Below are 23,013 nucleotides of genomic sequence, written 5' to 3'. Positions count from 1 at the left end.
TAGGTACCGTGTAATATCGAAACCGTGTTGCAGAAGTACTGTGTTATACGAGGGACGCCTGTATTTTGAAAAAAATAAATCAGGTAACATTCCGTAGAGCATATAACAAAACTTTAGTCCCATATGGTACAAAGCAGTGGTACAGTCATAGAAAAAAAAAAACGAAACACTCGATCGTATTCAAAGACTATTGACACTACAGACACGTGAGAGGTGTCATTGTTTCGGGAATAAAAAGTTCTACAAAATTATGTTAAAAAATTGTTGTTAAGGGGTCGTCTTCATATTAAAACGAGCATCAACTTCAAATTTTTCAATGAGAACCCTCTTTTTTTATCACATATTTGTGATCAGCATCCTTTTTTAACTTTGCATGCAAAGTTTTGTTTAATTCGATCCAGCCGTTACTTCAGAATCGAGTTTTGAAAAATTCCTCTCGTAATGTTAAAACGTATTTTGATATTTTTACTCATAACACAAAAACTAGATTAGGCACGGCAAAGATTGTTTTTTTATATCAAAATATGAATCTACCCAATAATAAAAACGCCCTTTACAACATCTAAAATGTAATTTTAATTTTTTTTATGAATTATTTTAATACTTTTTGAAAAAAATATGATCTGAAACCATATTAAATTTTAACAGAAAAACAATCTAGAAGAGCTTTTGTGCGGGAATCCAAAATTTGAGCTCAAAATATTCAGTAGTTTATGCACTATGCTTAAAACTTCATTTTTTCTTACTTTAGGGGACCGTATACTTTTTTAAAACAGAAATTATGAAAGTTGGTTTCTTCGTAAAAAAAGAAAAAAAAATGTTCAACAAAATAAGCAAACCAATTATAACGTGGTTTTTTCTACATTAGAGTTACGTCTATGAATTTTTTAAATGCATAAATTCATTCGTTGTCCCAGCAGAAAAACAACACAATATTGCAACCGTCAGTTTTTTGTGGATATCATTCGAACGTCAATGTGTAAATAATGCGAAACACTACTTCATTGTTTAATAAAAGAATATTTTACAGAAATTTTTTAATTAAAAGAGACACTTAAAATACTTCGGTTTTTTTTTTTTTTTTTTTTTTTTTTGCCCTTGGAATAGACAGTGTAGAATTAATGGCTCTTCCCGGTAATAATTTGCTAAAAGGAAAAATTATTGCCTTGTCTAAATCGGGAAAAAAGCACTCGAAAAATAGCCGACAAAGTGAAGTTTCGCCTTTAACAGTATCCAGATGGGTCAATAGGTAATATTTGCTCTTAGATAAGTTTACTGGTTTTTAGGAATGATTATTATTATTTTTTGTAAAGTATTTGAATAATTTTCAATGTGGTAGGAGAGGAAATTTTAGTAGCAGTAGAGGACCGCGTGCTTTGAGCCTCATTCTGCACGAAAGTAGTATTTATAGCTAATTGTGAACTTTTTTTAACAAAACATTAATTTGCGTGTTAGATGAAGTTGAGTTTTTGTCTATTCTTAGTTATAATTTAAATACTTTTTTTTTCTATTTATTTTCTCGGTCATTGTCCGTGCATTTCACATTAAAACTATTCTCGCAAGACAAAGATAAAATTTCAATTTTTTTTTGAGCAATCACGATTGCTTATTGCTTTTATTTGACTGTTTTGATGTCCTATCATTTTATTTTCCCACCGCCACCCTCCGCACCGTCACCGTCGACCGGGTCCTCCAGATGCTGCTCCTATAGCGAAAGCCGTCTCCAGGTTGCATCCATCTCCTACACACACGCACATACATACACAACTACACACACACAAACACACATACACCTACACACACATACACACAACTACCCACACATTCATGCCTGCACACAGACTCAAACACATATGCCTACGCACACATACACATACCCCCCCCCCCACACACACACATTCATACACACAACTACCCACACACTTATGCCAGCACACAGACAAACACACATACCCCCCGCACACAAACACACACGCCTACATACACACACTCGTGATTGCGAAAAACATAATTTGAATTCAAAATGTCAAAATTCAAATTAATTTTTTTTTTAATAACGTGGAAAAATATCGACCAAAAAAAAAAAAAGAGTTGTAAAAAATTATTGTTATCAACTACTAGATGCCTATCTCATTAAATGCATGTTTTTCAGAATCCAATATCTGAATATTCGGCTCCACCTTTATGACACTGGCACTCTAATTCAACTTTCTGGTCCTATTCTTTAAACAAACAACGGGCCACATGGAAGAGCTGCGAGGGCTGAATGTGGTCCGCGTCTCCACTGTGGTCTGGTTATCCCATTCGATGGCTGCAGAGGGTCCTAATAATGAGCACAACAGCCTTGCACCGAACATCTGGATTAACCGAACAATGAAGCAGGTGTCATGTCATTGAAGCCGAGAGTGCCTAAAAACTGGTGGATGAAGAAAATGTATCTCACCAGTGAGATGCCGTAAACATACAGCAAATAAATATACTTTACCTACCAGTTTATTCGCACTCTTAGCTTCAATGAGGTGACTTCTGCATCCCGCACGATTAGTTTCGATTCCAGTCTGCGAAATCTGTAGCAAGGACGAAATTGGAGTCTCTGGATAGATTAAACTGATCTGTCCCGGGTATGCTTCATGTAGTATTGCTATAGCTGCGCCAGCCTATAGCCTCACACTATAGGTGATGTTCATTTGCAAGTATATAGTACGCGATACAAAATCAAATAATACTAAGCTTTGTTTGCATCTGCTAAGTTACAAAATCGGAGAAATGACAAGAAGTCTGATTTCGGTTCACCTTGGTTTAAGCTAAAATAACTTTTGTCTTTTTAAATCACGGGTTGGACCATCTCGAAACTTGTTGCTAGAAATAGCATTGGGAAATTACTTTAATAAATTGTTTTTGAGAGTCATTACATGTTTAACTTAAACCGCCAATTGTGTTATGCTTTTTTAATATTACCACGCATTATGATCTTCCGCATCAAATTTGGATTTGAAACAAATTCTCTTTTTTTTATTACAAAAAAGCCGCTAAAACAATTACCGTGTTTGTCCACTGTGTTAATTTATATAATCAAATTTTTACCAAATAAAGTTCGAGTATGAACAGTTTGCTCATTAACGGGTATTTATATTCTTCTGTTTCTGTTTTATTTTTCAGATTGATGCTTCGTTCATTTTATGTATATAGAGCAAATTTTCACGGAATAAATAAACCTTGCTTCTCTCGTGTCTCCAATCTATTTAATGCAGCAACTTCCCACGTTGTGCGGTACATTTTTTATATTTTTGTGTGCGATGGCCCAAACTTCTGCCGATGTTCTGCGAAATTAAAAACGCGCAATTCCATTTGACATCAAAAGACTTTCTATTCATTCCAAAATAAACCTGTAACATAGGTGCAATACATTTATCAAACATATTCGCATCATGATTCTAGGTATAAGGTTTGATATTTACATTTCTTTGAGGCTAATTTGCTGAATGTTTATATAAGCAATCCAATAGGCTCATATTAGAAAAGGCAAAAAGTTCCATTAATTTTAATTTGTCCTTATTCGATTTACTAAACAACGATCTATACGATGGACCAGTCAAACCCGGTCCGTCATTCTTAGGTTAATCCTGATAGACAAAAATCTGTAAATATTTTAACTTTTTTTTTTTCAAAAAAAAAAGTTTTCGACCGTAAATCGCTTTTTGGCGCAACATTATCGGCCCAAAATGTTTCGAATTACGGAAAAAGAGAGAATTTCAAAAGATCATGAATTGAGTTGGATAATCTCGATCTTTTCTTTGTTTACATTCCGTTACTTGATAAGCCGTGACCTTGAAAGAAGCGTTTTCAATGTGGTGACGGTCCCTAAAACGTTTTTCGTTAATAACTTCTGTTCTACTGCAAGGAATGCAGTGAAATTTCGTACCCTGGCTGTATTTTGCGATCTAAACATATTTATGTAGTAAAAAATAGGGGTTCCCATTTGAAAATCAAGAGTTGGTGCTCGTTTTGCTTTGTATATGGTTCCTTATCAAAATTTTACCAACGTAGTTTTAAAGAAGACTTTAAACCAAGTCGGATGACACCTTTCTTTCCTTTCTAGCAAGTATAATGGCCGAATAATTAAAAGTGTTTCGTTTTTTTTTTTCTATGACTGTACACTGTAAAAACGATTCAGAAACGTTCCTGGAAAATAATGGGCAGCTGATACGCCCAATTTCTTCCAGTAACATATCTTGGAAAAATCAGGAACGCTTTCCGATAAAAGTCAGTAACCTTTCTGAAATTAACCTTGAAACTTTATGAAGAAGTGCGAAATCTGCCCTGTTAAAGCCGGTCATGTCTGTAGAACCTTCTACAAAAATTAAGCAGGTTTAGTGCAATTAATTAGCACCTTCCTAATTTACCAAGAAGGCTCCAGATCAAATCAGAGCGACCACGGCTATGCAAGAAGGAACCAAGCATACCTCTTGCCTGCAATTCCAGCCTTGCAAAGCTGTAGCTGTCCATTGACATTTTCGCTCTCATTGGGAGCTTAGTCAATTTGGACGGGCCTTCAGCAAGTTTCGCTCTCATTGGGAGCTTAGTCAATTTGGACAGGCCTTCAGCAAGCTTCGGCCGATACACTTAATAAACACGCTCATTCAATCTTTAAACTGGTCGCTAAAAATATTTTCCACAGCAGTGAAAAGTCTGCACGCGTGCAATTTGTAGCAATTCACGAAACTTTTTTGTGATGATACTTGTTTTTACGGGGAAATAGGTGAAAACGTGTGAAATCCCGATACGTTCCACGGGAATAACTAGTAACGCTTCGGAATTTTTTTACAGTGTAATGCTATACAAGAATTCGAAAAATTGGGGCATGGTGAAGAAAAAAAATACAATTATGATTTAGTTAATGTTAATTAATTAAAACTAAATACGTGCTAAAATATTATTATGAAAACAATTTATTGTTTCATTCATATTTATTTCAATTATTTATATTTAATGGCAGATCTTTTGGATTTCCGAGCTGGGCCCAAAACTTGAAACTGCTGCACCCATACAGGAATGAGCTGAATTTGCTGCCGCCCAGAGCAAGGGCCCCGGCTTGCTCCTGGGGCCCTTTTTCATATTTTAATATTTTCCAAAAAAGTAACATAGCCAAGTACATAATATTTCACATTTATGTTATTTGATAATGTAGCACACAAAACTTAAAAAAAAAAAAAAAAAAAAAAAAAAAAAAAAAAAAACTAATGAAACTCAAATTAATTTAATTGTTTCACTCATAAAATCAAAATGTTCATCTTTTTTATAGACAGTATTTGTTTTGAAGTAAATAGTATATAGAAATAGCTGTTGCTGAAATAAATACTATGACGAAATACATGTTTTTTAGTCTTATTTAATGTTCAAATATTTATTACAGCTTAAAAGTATGTTTATTTTGTTAACTTATAAAAATGTAAAACCTTTTGATCATCATAAATTCAATAACATTAAACGCATATGCTAAACATGCAAACGAATAAGTTCTTAAAATTTTCATTTTTCTAAATCTCTATTTATTATTTTTTTCTTTTTACCTTGAATACTCAACTGCTCGGATGATGTTAAAAAGTGCTTGAGTGTCGTTATTTTTGATGAAACTATTATCGAATTTTACTACTAATATTATTCATAAGCATGGTAGAATTTTATTCCGTTTGGAGTTGTGGCGCCATCTAATGAAGACGACCAGCAGTGCTGATAGAAAAAATGTAGCACTATTATTTAAATAGTTCAAATCTTGCACGTCTCTAAAAGCAGATAAAATCTCAAAGCATTTATGTACTCGTATAATATTTTTTTAAGATAGTGTACCGGTATTTATCTTTTACGATTGATCTGTGCAGCTATTTCTGAATGAAAATTATCATATTAAAATTTGAAACGAAATATATATTTTATTGCTACACTGTGAATGTATATAATTTTACATCATTTTCGTTCGTCCGCTATTATAACTTTTCTTGTGCACATCAGTCACATAAACTTTATGAGTGAGCTTACTCCGAGAAATTGTGTAGAATTTGCTTAAACTTGTTGGGATATTTCCTGCGATTTGTTGAGTGAAGTTATCAATTGAAAGAACATGTAACTATACACTACTTATGCATACTTTGTTTTTTATGTTAAATATTTCTACTGTCATATAGAAGAAAGATTCCTTTAAGCTAAAATGTCATACATAAATAAAAGAATCATTAATATGTTAAAAAATGAATTAGTTGTAAAGAAAATTTGGAAGTTTTTCAAGTATTAGGAGGATCAGAAGGTAATGTGTTTTTTTCCGAAGAAATATTTATATATATATATATATATATATATATATATATATATATATATATATATATATATATATATATATATATATATATATATATATATATATATATATATATATATATATATATATATATATATATTTGGGTGGTCCTTATTTTTGAAGTTGCAGATATTTTACGCGACGCCCCCTCAATTTGTTCCATTATACAAATAAATGATCCCTGCAAAATTTTAAGACAATCCATGAATATTAACACGTGCCCCTAGGGCCCCCTTTTTCGAGTTTTGAAGAAAAAATTGCGGATTTTCTCATTTTTGTGTAAAAATAATTCTAACGTTTTATATTTAAAGTAATTTTGAACCTCAATAGGTGCTGCTACTTCCAGACCGACCATTCTCTCACCTTCATTCTGTAAAATTTAACATGTTACAGAGGGTACATGTACACCAATGGCCTTGGGTCAAGCGTACTGCTCTTCTGCGCTTGTTCCAACCAAGCAGCAGGGGAACGTTTCTTCCCACCAAGATGGACACAAGGGATTCTATAGGCCATTAATGAATGGCCTAGACCATTAATGAATGATCTTTGACCGCAACAAATTGCCTCCTCCAGGCTCTGGGGGTGTTGATTTACAAAAAATGCTTATACAGTTTTTAATTTTTAAAATATAAATTTCGAAAAATCCTCGATTACTATTAACATAAAAATATACTTTATTTTCCATAGCTAAAATATAAATTTTAAAAAAAAATATCCAGATCAGAACAATGTAGAAATCTATACTTTAAATTAATTTTCTTCTACTTCAGTACATAGTCCTTTATTATCATCAAATTATTGCGATTCACAAGATTTAGAAACCGAAATGGATATCTATCCTAAACTGTTGAACTTTTATTTTCTACAGCTGGTTTACCTCAATGCAAAAAAGCTTGACAACTATTGATATCTGCTAACCTATCATCACTGTTAGACAAATGCCATTAGGAATCAAGATGTTGTTCATTTATTTACTGCCTATGTAGATGCAGTAAATTTAAATCCAAATGACCTAGTGAACAATTGTACATTCCTTAAGAGAGCAAAAGAAAATCTTCGAGAGGTAAAATTAAATTTTATGAATTTAAATTTAGATTTTGTAGTTATTCACTGGGATACAAAGCTACATCCAGATGTAACTGGAAAATCGCCGACAGGATTACCGTGATAGCTTCAGGTCCTAAGACTGAACAGCTACTCGGAATTCCTTAGATATTTCTTCAGTTGTATATGGTATCTTAGAGGATAGCTCTTTATTGCTAACTGTTCTAGCTGTAGTGTCTAAAAGACGAAGTGGATGACATATTATTGTTCGTAAAAAGCGGAATTGAGAAATATTACAGAGAATTCTCATAACTTGTAATAATATTTCCTGGTGAATTTCCTCCTACAGGGACATGTTTTCGGCAACCTGGAGCTTATCCCTGAGCCACATTGGTGGCAAAAAGAATTTTTGTTTGAAAATTTTAATATTTAGGAAACAAATTAAATTGACCTTACATGAAAAGAAAGCCCTTCAATGCCGTTTTACAAATCTGTTTTACAATTAAATGCTGTATGAAGATATGGTTTTTCGCAGCAACCCAATCGAGGCTCCTTTGAATAATATATTTGAAAAACTAGCAGCGTACAAAATGACGACAAACATGCAGCAGAAGTAGTGACTGGAATATTCATTTATCACTTATGGTATTTAGGGGATAAACTAGTAGCTTTGTCCGTATTGGATGAAGGAATTAACTTGGAAGATTGGAAAAGACTAGTCCAAAAATTGCTTGTGATAAGGAAGACGTGTCTGATGACTGTTTAACAAATTTCAGATAACAGTATAGGTGATATAGAATACTTTCTCAGTAAAAATCTTCCTCTTTATAGAATCAATTACGAGTCAATAAAATTGTTTGATAAGTTGCAAATACTAAAAGATTTTTTCCTATTTGATCCTGATTCACGGCAAAATGTTTAAGCTATTTAAAGGGAAGATTGTTAAAATACTGAAAATTGTGAATGATACAACTGAAAGAAGAGCACAATTAATCGAAGAAATTCACAACTAATTTACCAAATATGAGTCACAAAGCAATTTATTTTACAGACCGTCCAAGACTATCGGGATAAAATACACACTATCGAGATACATTGAGAAAAGCGTACGATTAAGGAAAGTTTCTAAAGCATTATTTCATTCTTATTCAAAGTAAAATCTTTAGATGATATAAAGTAATTAAAAAGGTTAATTTTAGTGCTACCTCACTGTAAAAATATTTTGAAAACCTAAGAAAAACGACGTACTGGGTCTGAAGTAAAAATTCGAAAGATTTGTGGGAAAATTATCAAAAGTGTTAAAGTTCAACGGCCTAGGGGCACGTGTTATTATTGACCGATCGAGTTCAATTATATATATATATATATATATATATATATATATATATATATATATATATATATATATATATATATATATATATATATATATATTAAATAAAAGATGTAAATACTCTCGCTCTGGAAATGGCGTTTTAGATATTGTACAAATTATTTTCAAGTTTTTTGGTTACAGATTGATTGAAATAATGGGAATTCAGATCGCGCAAGATCAGGTTAGTTTGGTGGGTGAAGCAGTCCACCACAGCTCATTAGTTTTTTTAGGAATTCACGTTGAATAGTGTGATTTTGCATTATGACTTTTCAGGATCACCTTTTCTGCTGATAGTTGTGGAAATGTTCTTGGCACAAATTGTTCATAAAGAAATTTTCTGTAAGACAAAAACTATAAAAATATATTACGTAAGATCCTTGTTTTCAGATGTTTTCTTTCCATAACTAATTGCATTGATTTCTGATGTTTTTTCTTGGCCCGATATTTTTCTCCAGCACTGTATCTGTTACATTCACCTGTGTTTACAATTATACAGTAAAGTTATTTTTTTCTGTGTTGAATGGGAAAATTACATGCATACAACAGTTGAAGTTGAACTAGATAGCAGCATAATAAATAACTTAGAGACTTTGGGTATAGTATGAGCATGAAGTGTCATTACTTGTATTACAATTTACAAAGTGTTTCATAACATTTTGGAGATAATGGTGGAAAATAAGTAGTAAACTAGGCAACAGAGGATATAGATACCAGGAGAGTTGGGACGCTTAAACAAAAGAGTTACCATGGGAATCTGTAAGAAAACTATGCAGAAAGTTTTATTAAATAAGCTTTTAGAGTTGAACAAACCAAAAGTTTATTTTGTTTTTTAACCAGGGAGAGCCCGCGCGGGGTCTTGAGTAACCCCAGATAATTGAAACCATATAGTATTCAGTGTGCAATTTAACAGATTTGAATCATACCTTTAGTAACTGATATTTCAAATGTTTTTCCTGAACAGCTCCTAACAGTAGTTGGTGTTTTTCGCTTGTTGAAAACCCTAATTCCTTTTTTGAAGGAAATCTGCAACTGGTGGCTAAATTCAAAAAACTAAATCTCTTGCATTAAATGTGAGCTGTTTACTAACAGGGGCTCCAATTAGGTCTGTGATAAATGCATGTAAAATCAAATATGGGTATGTGTTAAATGTATTTTCAGTGGCTTTTGTTTATTTTGTTTCTGTTTTTTAAAATATATTAAGTATGTGTTGAAAAAGATTTGTTGTAATCAATTTAAAGTATCTTTAATTGTTTTTTATGGTTAAGCATATTTCTTTTACAAAACTTCATTGAATTTTCGTTAAAATTTACATGCACTAACTGCGCTTGAAAAAAAAATAATAGGGGGGTACCTCGCGCAATCTTTTTGTGAGCTGTTTGGCACGCGAAATCTACCGGGCTAAATTTAACTATTGAAAATTATGTTTTGTCTATTAATAATGGCGTCTTGCAGAAGTTATTAAAAGCATTACTTTTTATTTAGCCCGTACACAGAGTAACAGAGTAATATAAAAAAATCTATCTAAAATTGCAGTGATAGAATCCAATAAACATGGTAATATGTTTTAAAGGCAATGCTTATTAAAAATGTGATCAATTCAACTCAGTACAATACTTACAAAGAAGGGACCAAGAAAGCTCCTATTTCAAATCCAACGTTTCATTCTATTTTCTACTCTCTGATTTGAGAACAGATATTTTTTCTGTAGAGTTACTCTTAAAGCCACATTTCAAAAGGTGACACAAAATGTCAAAAACGTGATACAGAGCCGTAATCTTTTCTTAATCACGCAAATATTAAACTTAAGCACACCCCAAAAAGGAAACTTTGTATGGCTGAAACCAAGGTAATTAATTTTATGACTAATATGCCTCTTTAACAAAAGATTTTTTTACTCAAGTGAACATGGGTATTAGACCGTAAACGAATTTATTGGCCCTGACAAATGAATAATTTCATGGCCAGCAAGCGGCATACTTCGTTTCAGCTTTTTTATTTCTTCTACGAGTCTTAGTTTTCCAATAAATGTTTCAAAATGTAGATAAGCAATATATTTTCCTCTAGAAAAAATATATTTTTGCTCCTTGATTAAAATTAAGGTAACCTTCATATATAACGAATCTTTTCTTCGTCGCAAAATGTCCTTTCCTACAAATACATTTTGAAAATACATTTAAAATACATTTTGAAAAGTAAGCATTAAATGTACTAAAGCATAAACAATATATATGTTCTATTCGATTAAAATTGCCAGTTTTTCATGCTTTGTAAAAACAATTTAAGAACGTACCTTGTATTGAGCTGCTAATGAGTCTAATATCTAATTATTAAGAGATCGGGCAAAAACAGAAAACTTTCCGCCTTAAAGTTTGCTTCCTGAAATTAACCCTCAATCGGTCCGAAGAATTTAGACACCTTCAAAGTAAAATCCAGTCATGTTTCTGGGATGAGGAAGCTTCCAAGAAACTTAAACATCGTTGCAGTAATTGCTTAGTTCTTTCCTGGTACGTTAGGGAATTTTCCAAAGCACATTTGGCCGAAACTAAAGCAGAATTACAGCTGAATGCAGACTATCTTAAACTGTAAAAAAAAAAAAAAAAAAAAAAACGAAACGTTCCTTATTATTTCCGTAGAACGTTTCGGAATTTTACGAGTTTTCACCTATTTTCACGTAAAATCAAGTACCTACGCAAAAAAGCTTCCTGAATTGCTACATGAATGCAGACTTTTCAATATTGTCAAAAAAAAAAAAAAAAAAAAATATAGATACTAGTTTAAAAACTGAATAAGCGTGTTTATTAAGTGTAATGCTGCAGTTCTGTGACGGCCTGTCTAGATTGAATAAAACTCGTTATAGAGAGTAAATAAGTCACTGGATTGCTGAAGCTTTGCAAGGGAGGAACTGGAGGCAAAGGATATGCTTGGTTCTTACTTTCAAAGCTTTGGCTATGGTTGCTCGAATGCTTCTGGAGCCTTCTTGGTAAATCAGAGAGGTTCAACTGCAATAAACCTACTTAATTTTCTTAAAAGGTTCCAGAGACATGACAGGCTTAACAGGGGATATTTCTCACTTTTACAGAAAGTTTCAAGGATAATTTCAGACATGCTACTGACTTTTAGCGCAAAACGTTCCTTGTTTTTGCAAGATATGTTATTGGCAGAAATTGGGCATATCAGCTGCCCATTATTTTCCAGGATTGTTTCTGAATCGTTTTTACAGTGTACGTATGTCGTGTTTTTATATATACACCCCCGAGATTTAATCAGTGCAAGGGAAGCAGCAGACAGGCGGCAGGGCGTAACGGGGTTTAAAATGTTTAAAAATGATACATTTCGAAAAAAAAATGTAACTAAAGAATGTAAAAATATTTGTAACTTGTGATTCGTTTTCTGGAATTTTTTTTTTTTTGGAAAGCGGTTTTTTTTTATTATTATTATTTTAATATGAAATATGCTATGCAAAAAATTAAATGTATTATTTTTGCAATGATATCATCTTTATTTTCATGCATTAGATTGTGTTCTCGTACAAAATTTAAAAGCGATTATTAACACATACGGGTCATTCGTAAAAAGTAACTTTTCTGTCACTCGTCTTTTACAGTAAAAAGAGTAAATAAATTCTCACCTCCGTTTAAAATGCCTTTTCTCAGCAACACGTTGCAGTAATAACATCAAATTTAATTTTCCATGACACAAAGGAGCAGTCTTGTTCATTTTCAGCCATAGTTGAAATTGTGAGATTTTTGTCGAAAAACAAGAAGATAGATTTTGCTTTAAAAACTTAGTGTGGTTATTCTGACTTCTCACCTCCGTGAACTTGAATTTCAGTGATGTAAATTAATGTAGAAAAAGAAGTGAACATGTTTTCATATTGTATCCTTTAGGCTTATATTAATCTAAAGATCCTCACCTCCGTGAATCTCACCTCCGTGACAGACCTCATCACTGTCATTATTTCTGAGGTGAAAAAAATTGATGGAGGGGAAATACATCAATAATAGGCATTCTCCGAAAATTATAAATTGCCAGTATATCCTCAAGCTTACTAAATAATATTTTTAACGTACATTTGAAACTACTAATTAAGCTGTACATTAATTAAGAGAGCTGAATATTAAGTTCCCACTTATCATTAAAATAGCTGATTGTTTACACAGTTAACAAAATTAATACTATGATATTAAATTGGCCTCGATTTTTAAATAATAAAAGTTTTTTTTTTTCCTTTTTTTTAATTTCCGGGAACAAGGCATTTTTTTAATTTTTTTTCTGATTGATGAGTAAAATAATTAGAGCTTAGCTGTGCCATTGTTTATGATTACTTCTAGTAGTCAACACTTTAATGTAAGAATGAAAAAAAAAAGAAAATAAAAGGTTTCGAAATTGAAAAATATTTGCGCTCAAAGTTACGTTTTCTGGAGAATGACCCATACATGGCATACTATTCATTTTTAGGTTAATCCTGTATTAAGGGGTCTGTCTCCAACATTACGCGACATTAATAAATGAAGCATTGCCTTAACTTTTTTTTTTTATGTCATCTTTTCCATGGTACTGTTTAATGTTTGTGCATACACTGTAAAAACGATTCAGAAACGTTCCTGGAAACTAATGGGCAGCTGATGTGCCCAATGTCTTCCAGTAACATATATTACAAAAACCAGGAACGTTTTCCGCTTAAATTCAGTAATCTTACTGAAATTATCGTGGAAGCTTCCTAAAATATTCAGAATTCTTCCCGTTTAAAACTAGTCGTATCTCTGGAATCTTAAAATAAACTTAGGTGGGTATACTACAATAGTTTGTCAACTTACTGCGTTTCTAGGAAAGATCCAAAAGCAGTATTTCAAACACGGACAAAGGCAAGACAGAATTGTAAGTAAGTATCATGAAGTTTACTCAACTGCAGTTCTTGCAAAGCTACGTAGTCCATAGACCGATTTGCGCCCTTTGGATGCCTTATCAGACTGGACAGACCGCAATCGAACTGAAGAGGATACACTTTATAAATACTTTCAGGTTATCTTTAAACTGGGAACAAAAAATATTTTTAACAACAGTGAGAAGTCTGCATTCGTGCGACTTGTAGCAATTCAGGAAACATTTTGACAAGTATGCTTGATTTTTTCAGAAAGTGGATAAAAACCATAGAAATCCCGAAACGTTACACGAAAATGCTCAGTAACGTTTCAGAATTTTTTTTATAGTGTATGTTTATTTGTTATGTTTTAAGTCATTTCTGCTGAATATTTAAGTACGTAAAAAAATCTAGGGTTACATAAATATTACTTATCTTCGATAACTAAAAAAAATGTTGCTGCTTTGCAAAAAAAGTTTTCAATGTTTTCGATTTTGCACTGTTTGCAAAAAAGACTACCCTTTCAAACATTTTACAAAAGACTACCTTGATGTTTGTTTTCGAAAATTCGGAAGTAATCAAGGATGTTCAACCTTTTAGATTTTTGCAATCGATTAACAGATTAGAGTCATTAGCTTGATTCAAATTCCAACGGCCCGCACACTTTCTCAGTTTCTTTAATTACTGCTGAGATTAAAATCAATTGTGGAAATTTCGTTTCTCTAACTGCTTCTGAAAGGCATTTGACACGTTTTCCTGAAGAGTCATTTATCACCTTTTTCTCCTGGTAACATTCTTTGTTTCCATGATGACAGATTTGCAGATATTTAATGCGATTCATTGCTCATTTTATTGTCGATTAATTTGAATCGATTAATTGGTAACGACAAAAGTTCCGAAAGGAGCGCGAATCCAGAAAGAAATATTAATTAAATTATTTCAGCCGTGAGTTAGTACTAAAATGAATGACATCAGCCAACCTTTTTATTTGATATTTTGATAATTAATATTTTATGAAAATGTAATTAATTGTGTACTAACTTTGTGCTAGCGAAGGATTTGAGATGCCTTTATTGAGAAAAAGATTTCTAGTTTCTTGAGCCATTTATGTTAATCTGTAGAATTTTAAAATGACCTAAATTTTAATTGCAGGTTATACATCACATATTGTGTGATTACAGTTTAAACTCCTTTCGTTTATAAACATCCTTAATTCATTTCAAACGACTAAAGTATATGATAGAGAATTTTATGTTAAAAATAAATTTTGTTCAATGCAGTTTTAAGCAAAAATAATAATTTTTTTTCATTAATCTATAAACCTATGTTCAGTAGTCGTAATCCTGAAATTGGTGCAATGTATGTTTTAGTAGATAACTTTTTGCTGTTTTTTTAAATGCATTACTGATACAATGTAATTATGTTTCAATTAATATTTGAAAATGTGTTTCGATTCGCGCTCTTTTTCACTTTTCTTTAGTAAGTTCGTGATAGCGTACTCCTTAATTGTACAGAAAATGCAAATTAAAACTGCGCTACATACATACTACTAAACATATTAAAACTAACATACATTCGAGGGTGAATATAATGATTTCTTTTTTGTTTTTTGGGGGCCGAATGAGAATGAAATTTTTTCCTGAATACATTACTTCCTGTACTTTGTACAAGGAAGCAAAAATAATACTAGTTAATTGGAAATTCCCACTTTGCAAAGAAATTTCACAGAAATGATAAGTTACTAAGGAATTTCATTGCATTTCAATTGTTTAAAAGGACACTAGTTATGTTAAAGGTAATTCATCAGAAACCAAGCACTAGATTGTACTGAGTAACTAAGTAACAGGAATGTAAACAAAAAGGATTTATTGATAGTAAAACAAAAAAAATGTTGTTCGTAATGAATGTAAATAACAAAAGAATAATTTATGTAATCATATTTTTGTTTACGTTTTACATTATTGATTGACTTTGAAAACGTAATTATGGAAATTTTAATATTAAATACAGATGTAAGAGATGTACAGACTTTGAGAGGGGAGGGGTGAAGAATTTATTTAAAGGTTATTAAGCTACCATTTCAAAATTGTATTTAGTTAGAAGTATTTACGCCTTCGTTCGAACAAAAATTTGCAAAAACAAGTGAAAAATTCTATTTTTTCCATTCTTGCAGTTACTTGGTTGCAGTACTCAGGCGACAAAAGGTACACTGTAAACAAATTCTGAAACGTTGCTGAGTATTTCCGTGTAACGTTTCGGGATTTCTATGATTTTTATCCACTTTTGGGAAAAATCAAGTATACTTGTCAAAAAGTTTCCTGAATTGCTACAAGTTGTCCGAATGCAGTTTCTCTCTGTTGTAAAAAGTATTTTTAGCTCCTAGTTTAAAGATTAACTGAGAGTGTTTATAGTTTTGTATCGAGTTCAGCTCGATTACGGCTCGTCCATGCTGATTAAACTCCACAAGGGAGTGATTAAGTATGGATTACGCACGAATGCAGACATCTCACTATTGTAAAAAATATTTTTAGCTCCCAGTTTAAAGATAACCTGAACGTATTTATAAAGTGTATCCTCTTCAATTCGATTGCGGTCCGTCCACACTGATGAGGCGTCCAAAGGGCGCAAATCAATGTATGGACTATGTAGCTTTGCAAGAATTGCCAGGTGAGTAAAATTCTTTATACTTACTTCGAATTCTGTCTTAGCTTTGGCCATGTTTGCAATATGCTTTTGGAGCTTTCCTCAAAATGCAGTAAGGTGCCAAACTATTGTAGTATACCCAACTAAGTGTATTCTATGATTCCAGAGATACGAATGGTTTTAAACAGGAAGAGTTCTGAATATTTTAGGAAGCTTCTAGGATAATTTCCGTAAGGTTACGGAATTTTAACGGAAACCGTTCCTGGTTTTTGTAAGATATGTTATTGGAAGAAATTGGGCCTATCCAGGAATGTTTCTGAATCGTTTTTACAGTGTAACTAGATGCGTTGGTTTGTGCTGCACAGGTTTTCTTTAATATTGCGTAACGTAAACGCGGAATAGGGTTCTTTGGCTTAAATTGAAAAGAAAAAAGTTGTAACGTTCTCTTGCAGTCTTCAGGAAGCAATTTTTTAAGCTAATTTAGATAGTTTCTGCTACACTGTAAAAACGATTCAGAAACGTTCCTGGAAAGTAATGGGCAGCTAATATGCCCAATTTCTTAACGTTACATATCTTACAAAAACCAGGAACGTTTTCCGCTTAAATTCAGTAACCATTCTGAAATTACCCTGGAAGCTTTCTAAAATATTCAGAACTCTTCCCGTTTAAAACCAGTCGTATCTCTGGAATCTTAGAACAAACTTAGGTGGCTACACTATAATAGTTTGGCACCTTACTGCGTTTCGAGGAAAGCTCCAAAAGCAGTATAGCAAGCATGACCAAAACTAAGACAGAATTGCAAGTATCAATAATTTTACTCACGTGCAATTCTTGCAAATCTACGTAGTCCATTGACTGATTTGCGTCCTTTGGACAGCTTTTCAGTATGGACGGACCGCAATCGAACTGAAGAGGATACACTTTATAAATACGTTCAGGTTATCTTTAAACTTGGAGCTAAAAATATTTTTTACAACAGTGAGAAGTCTGCATGCGTGCGACTTGTAGCAATTCAGGAAACTTTTTGAAAAGTATACTTGATTTTTCCAGAAAGTGGATAACAAACATAGAAATCTCGAATCGTTACACGGAAATACTCAGTAACGTTTCAGAATTTTTTAGTGTATATTCTTCAAAAACAAAGCATGTGCGGAATTTTAAAGAATAGTTTATTGTTAAAATGATCGTATGCGCGGTATGTAATCTACACAAAGAGCCTATTCTTAAGTGATATTACATCAAAATGATAAAATTTTAATTTTTTATGAAAATATTTTAACTTTTTCCAGTTTTTGTCTTTTAAAGGTCAACTTCAAGGCGCGAGCGGAACCTCAAGATATTTTTGCTGTCGAAATCCTATTGCATGACCAAATAACTCTACAAACGGCAAATTTTCCACACTAATACTTAACGTTTAGGGGAGGGTGGCTCAAAGCGGGTACACCTTCGTATGCCTCCCATGGTATGTAGGCGGCGATGCATACACTGTAAAATAAATCCGAAACGTTTCTTATTTTTACCATGGAATGTTTCGGGATTTTACGGGTTTTCACCTATTTCACGTAAAATCAAGTATTTTCCCGAAAAAGCTTCCTGAATTGCTACATGAATGCAGGCTTTTCAATATTGTGGGGAAAAAAAATAGCTACCAGTTTAAAATCTGAATAAGCGTGTTTATGAATTGTAGTGCGGCAGTTTGGCGACGGCCCGTCCAGATTAGACTAAACTCGTTAGAGAGATAGAATAAGTCACTAGATTGCTGTATCTTTCCAAAGCTTGGTTGCTCGAATGCTTCTGGAGCCTTCTTGGTAAATCAGGGAGGTTCGACTACGATAAACCTACTTAATTTTCTTACAAGGTTCCCGAAACATGACTGGCTTAACAGGGGATATATCTTACTTTTTCAGAAAGTTTCAACAATAATTTCAGACACGTTACTGACTTTTAGCGGAAAACGTTCCTGGTTTTTGCAAGATATGTTACTGGCAGAAATTGGACACATCAGCTGCCCATTATTTTCCAGGAATGTTTCTAAATCATTTTTTCAGTGTACGTATGTCGTGTTTACGTCAACACTCCCGAGGTTTAATCAGTCCCAGGGAAGCAGTAGACAAGCGGCATGGCGTAACCAGGCTTAAAATTTTAAAAAATGATACATTTCAAAAAAAAAAAAAAATGAAGATTTGTAACTTGTGATTCGTCGAAGACCAGCTTATTTTTTGATTGTCAATAATATTACGTTATTCTGACACCATCCACCTATACTCGATTGCAAGCTTTCTTGGCTATGGAGAAATGAGCTGCGGCCAAGTGAAGGAAATAGTTCCTTGCGCTTTGCCAGATAATCGGGGGGAAATTACGCACTTTGCTTTAGAAATCGGATTAGTTAGTTAAACCAACGCAAAAGGGACATTTTTTTGTCATAATTTCTGTGAATCGTTAAATATTTTCAATTTTAAGAGCGGTGCAGCGCGGATCCATACATTCATTTGCAACTGAACGAACCAGCCAATCAGAGCTCACAAACAGTTGGCGATCTCCGGATATTCTGCGTTTGGCGCGATTTTGCTCAAGTGCTCCACTCTCGTTGAAGTATGCCAAAGCGGATTAATTCGCCAAGCAGGCAACTGCGAGTGCGGTGTCTTATCGGAGATCCTCCTTACAAACCTACAAGCGGTCTTTTCACTCAGTGTTTTTCCTCCGCGCGTAATGACGTCACTGACAAGTTAACTTGCAAGCTAGTATACAAACTACAAAGGAATTTCGTTCGTTTCTTTTTTAAATTTAAGGTTATAATTATTGAAATAAAAAACATGCGTTTGGGCAAAAAGGCTACAGGATTCACTGTAAAAACGATTCAGAAACGTTCCTGAAAAATAATGGGCAGCTGATGTGCCCAATTTCTTCCAGTAACATATCTTGGAAAAACCAGTAACGCTTTCCGCTAAAAGTCAGTAACCTTTCTGAAATTAACCTTGAAACTTTATGAAGACGTGCGAAAACTGCCCTGTTAAAGCCAGTCATGTCTCTAGCACCTTCTAGAAAAATTAAGTAGGTTCAGTATAATTGATTAGAACCTTTCTACTTTACCAAGTAGGCTCCATAAGTATCAAAGTATCAGAGCGACCACGGCTAAAGCTATGCGAGAAGGAACCAAGCATATCTATTTCCTACACTTACTCGCCTTGCAAAGCTGTAGCTATCCATTGACATTTTCTCCCTCATTGGGAACATAATCAGTGCGGACAGACCGTACGCAACTTTAGGCCGATACACTTAATAAATAAACACGCTCATTGAATCTTTAAACTGGTTGCTAACAATATTTTCCACAACAGTGACAAGTCTGCACGCGTGCAACTTGGAGCGATTCAGGAAACTTTTTTGTGATAATACTTGTTTTTACGGGGAAATAGGTGAAAACGTGTGAAATCCTGTGACGTTCCACGGAAATAGCCAGTAACGTTTCGGAATTTTTTTACAGTGTTTAATCACATATTTATTTATAATTTCTTGACTCATGTGCTCACTCATGGTTTTTTTTTTTTTTTTGAATAGGATAAGTATAACTTTAAAAGTTATTTTTGGAATGGAAATTAATTAGTCTATTAATTGAATCAGTTATTTCATTATGTTTTATAAACAAATGTGCTGATTTTATATTGGATAAGTACACATTTTTTGCTTTTTTTAAAAATAATGTCAGGTAGCTAAACAATTATTTTAATATTTATAACTTCATATTTGATTGGCAAATGTACCGAATCACAAAAAGTTAAGCTTACCCGCTTTGGGATCCCTTGTAGGGCAAAACGGGTTTTTCAAATGTTTGTAAAGTTAAATAATAAAAAAAAAAATTGGGTTTGAAATAATACAAAAGTCACCTTTAATTTTGAATTTCAAGAACCCTGCTAGGAAATAAAACCAAAATTGTTGCGATAAAAGTCCAAAAACTGCAATTTTCGAGCATTCTTTGAAAACCTACCCGCTTCAGGCCACCCTTCCCTACCAGATTTTGTTTGTTTTTTTTCACTCAACTCTATTGAACATTCCACATTTTTTATACATCTACAGAGTAAACTGAGACCTTCTCTTTTAACTGTTGAATGTATCGATAGATCAAGGGTTAATATATGTTTTGTGTTATACATTCATGGAAATTTTAACGGTGAGACATTGTTAGAAACGCAAGTTTACCGTTTTCTTTCAACGGCGTGGCAGATCTAACGTATGGTCTAGTGCCAAAGACAATTGCTCTGTATTTCAAAATCAATAAAGTACTTGTCACATCTTCAACTTTTTTATGTCAAAAAAAATGGCTGAAGTTTATATATTTTTTTTAAAGCAGATATTCAATTAAAAGGGTCATGTGCTCAAAATATGGTCATTTTTAGAGGGGTAGGGGTGGCAATTAATAAAGTCCCACAGCAATGATTTTGGCCTCAATGGTCCATCTTAAGTCCTACTTTCACGCACGTACCAAGAGCGGATTTATCGAAATATTTTGGCAAATTCATTATCGAAATTTGGGCCAACAAATTCTGGGGGGGAGGGGTATAAATGTATTAATTTCGGGCACAAATAGACCATAGAGGGTTTTGCTCTGATATTAACCGCAATTTTACGCTATATCTGATTGCGTTATGACGAGGATCATTTATGACTCACCCCTGGATCCTCGTTTGATACAAACGTTTGTTTATTTGTTTACTCTCGGATTTTAATCGAGTAGCTAACTCGTATGTTGTGATGGAAAAAACTCTCAGAACAAAATTAAAAAGGGCGAACTGTTATTTATTTATTTATTTATTTAAATTTAAATCTGTTACTTCCGGCTTTTGCATAAGTTTGATTCAAAGTAACTTTTGAACGTCTCTGGGTAATTTATTAGTACAGTCGAACCTCCATATATCGAACTTCCACATATTGAAATTTTCTGTATATCGAAATCCCAGCGAATTTCTATGTTCATTACATAGAAAAATTGTTTCTATACATCGAAAAAATCTCCCTATATCGAAATTTTTTTCTAGACATTCGTAGATTTGTTTTCCACTTCAAACTGTTTGTCTCATGAAAAATGAAGGTTAGGGGAGAATATTATGTTCACTAAAGGTTGCTACGAAACTCAGAAGGAATCTGGAATTGAAGGGTCACACCCCTAGATAGGTCGTTGTTCCGTTGTGGAGTTCTTAAATTCCCTCAAGTTTATTTCAAATCCAAGTTGTAACCAGTAACACTGTAAAATTAGTTTCTAGTTATACCTTTTGTATGTTGATTGTTGATTCTAGTCTTCTTAGCTTAAGTAAAAATCATTCAATTTACTTTTCTCTCGATTACATTGTCAAAACGAAACTCCCCTAATGTTGCGGATCAAGTTAATTGCCGAAGAATGAAGATGTATGACGGCGCAAGAATATAATTTCTCTTAATTTTTTAATTATCAACTTTAATTTAATCCGATACTCGTATAAATTAGAAATTGGGTTTCATGCACGAAAATTAGCTTTAATTTTAGTATTTTAGGAGATTTGTACGATAAAATAAGATCGTTTCTATATATCGAAATTCTTATATACCGAATTTTTTTTCCGGTAATTTGCTACTTCGGTACATGGAGGTCCGACTGTTATATGAGTGTACATTGGATTTCTAAATATTATTTAGTTCTTTCATTCTTCAATAAAAGTGTCAGTAGATGGCGCCACAAGATTTAAAATTATATTCGAGGTAAAATAAATAGTGTTTTATTTCCGATAGTAACCTAACGTCTACCGTAACACATTAGCTAATTCTCGGATTTTATTTTATTTATTTTATTGCTGAAGTGTTTCTTTTTCTTAAGTTTTCTTTCCAGTAAAAAACTAGAGAACTTTAATGCAAAAAAGAATAGTTTGTATAAAAATACTAAGTCAATATTGCATTCATCTTTGTATATATTCAAGAGTTTTGACAAGAATGTATTAACAACGTTCTAATAGGAGCCCATCGCTCAATATTTAGTATAATGCTACAGAAAATCATAGAACATATTTCTTGACAAGCGTTTTGTAAAACTTTTCGTTTGGATCTTCAACGTTTTGGCAAATAATCATTTTTAAGCCTTCTGTTCTATGCTTATCCATTCTGTAGCATTCGATGAATAGGCCCTCGGAGAGCTAGTTGAGCTGTGAACCTTGTACAGATAGCAGTGATAAAATACAATGCTAATGGATGTGGTATAGCACTTCTTTATTGTAATTAAGACTCATTTATTGACAAAATTCGCAGCAAAATCACATTTGGGCCGTTCCTCGGGAAACTATAATTCTGTCCCGCACATGACGCCTCATATAGTTCATTATAAATAATAAATTAAAAGGTTAATGATAAAAAATGTATTGCTTCACAAATTACAAAGGAATGTGTGATTCCTTAAGCAAAACATTTCGTTATTACGTTTTTAAATAATTACTTTTTGATGAAATATATGAACCATCACGTGCGGGTAAAAATGACTTGTTTCGTGGACTGGCCCAATACATAAATTTTTTCAATGGTTTATACTCTTGTTTTTCAACAAATAAGATGTTTCCTTTACATCACTGTAAAAAAAATTCCGAAATGTTACTGGCTATTTCCGAGGAACGTCTCGGGATATCACACGTTTTCACCTATTTCACCGTAAAAACAAGTATCATCACAAAAAAGTTTCCTGAAACGCTACAAGTTGCACGCGTGCAGACTTGTCACTGTTGT

General features: G+C 33.0%; 1 protein-coding gene across 1 annotated transcript in view; it reads right to left on the bottom strand.

Moving 5' to 3' along the window:
* Positions 1-23,013, bottom strand: part of LOC129218031 (glutamate receptor 1-like) — a 357,221-nt gene that overhangs the window by 139,282 nt on the left and 194,926 nt on the right. The window lies entirely within an intron of this gene.

The sequence above is a fragment of the Uloborus diversus genome, chromosome 3 (genome assembly GCF_026930045.1).
Source record: "Uloborus diversus isolate 005 chromosome 3, Udiv.v.3.1, whole genome shotgun sequence".
In the NCBI taxonomy this organism is placed as follows: domain Eukaryota; kingdom Metazoa; phylum Arthropoda; class Arachnida; order Araneae; family Uloboridae; genus Uloborus; species Uloborus diversus.
Note: the sequence above shows the minus strand (reverse complement) of the source record. Positions and strands in the feature narration are given on the sequence as shown.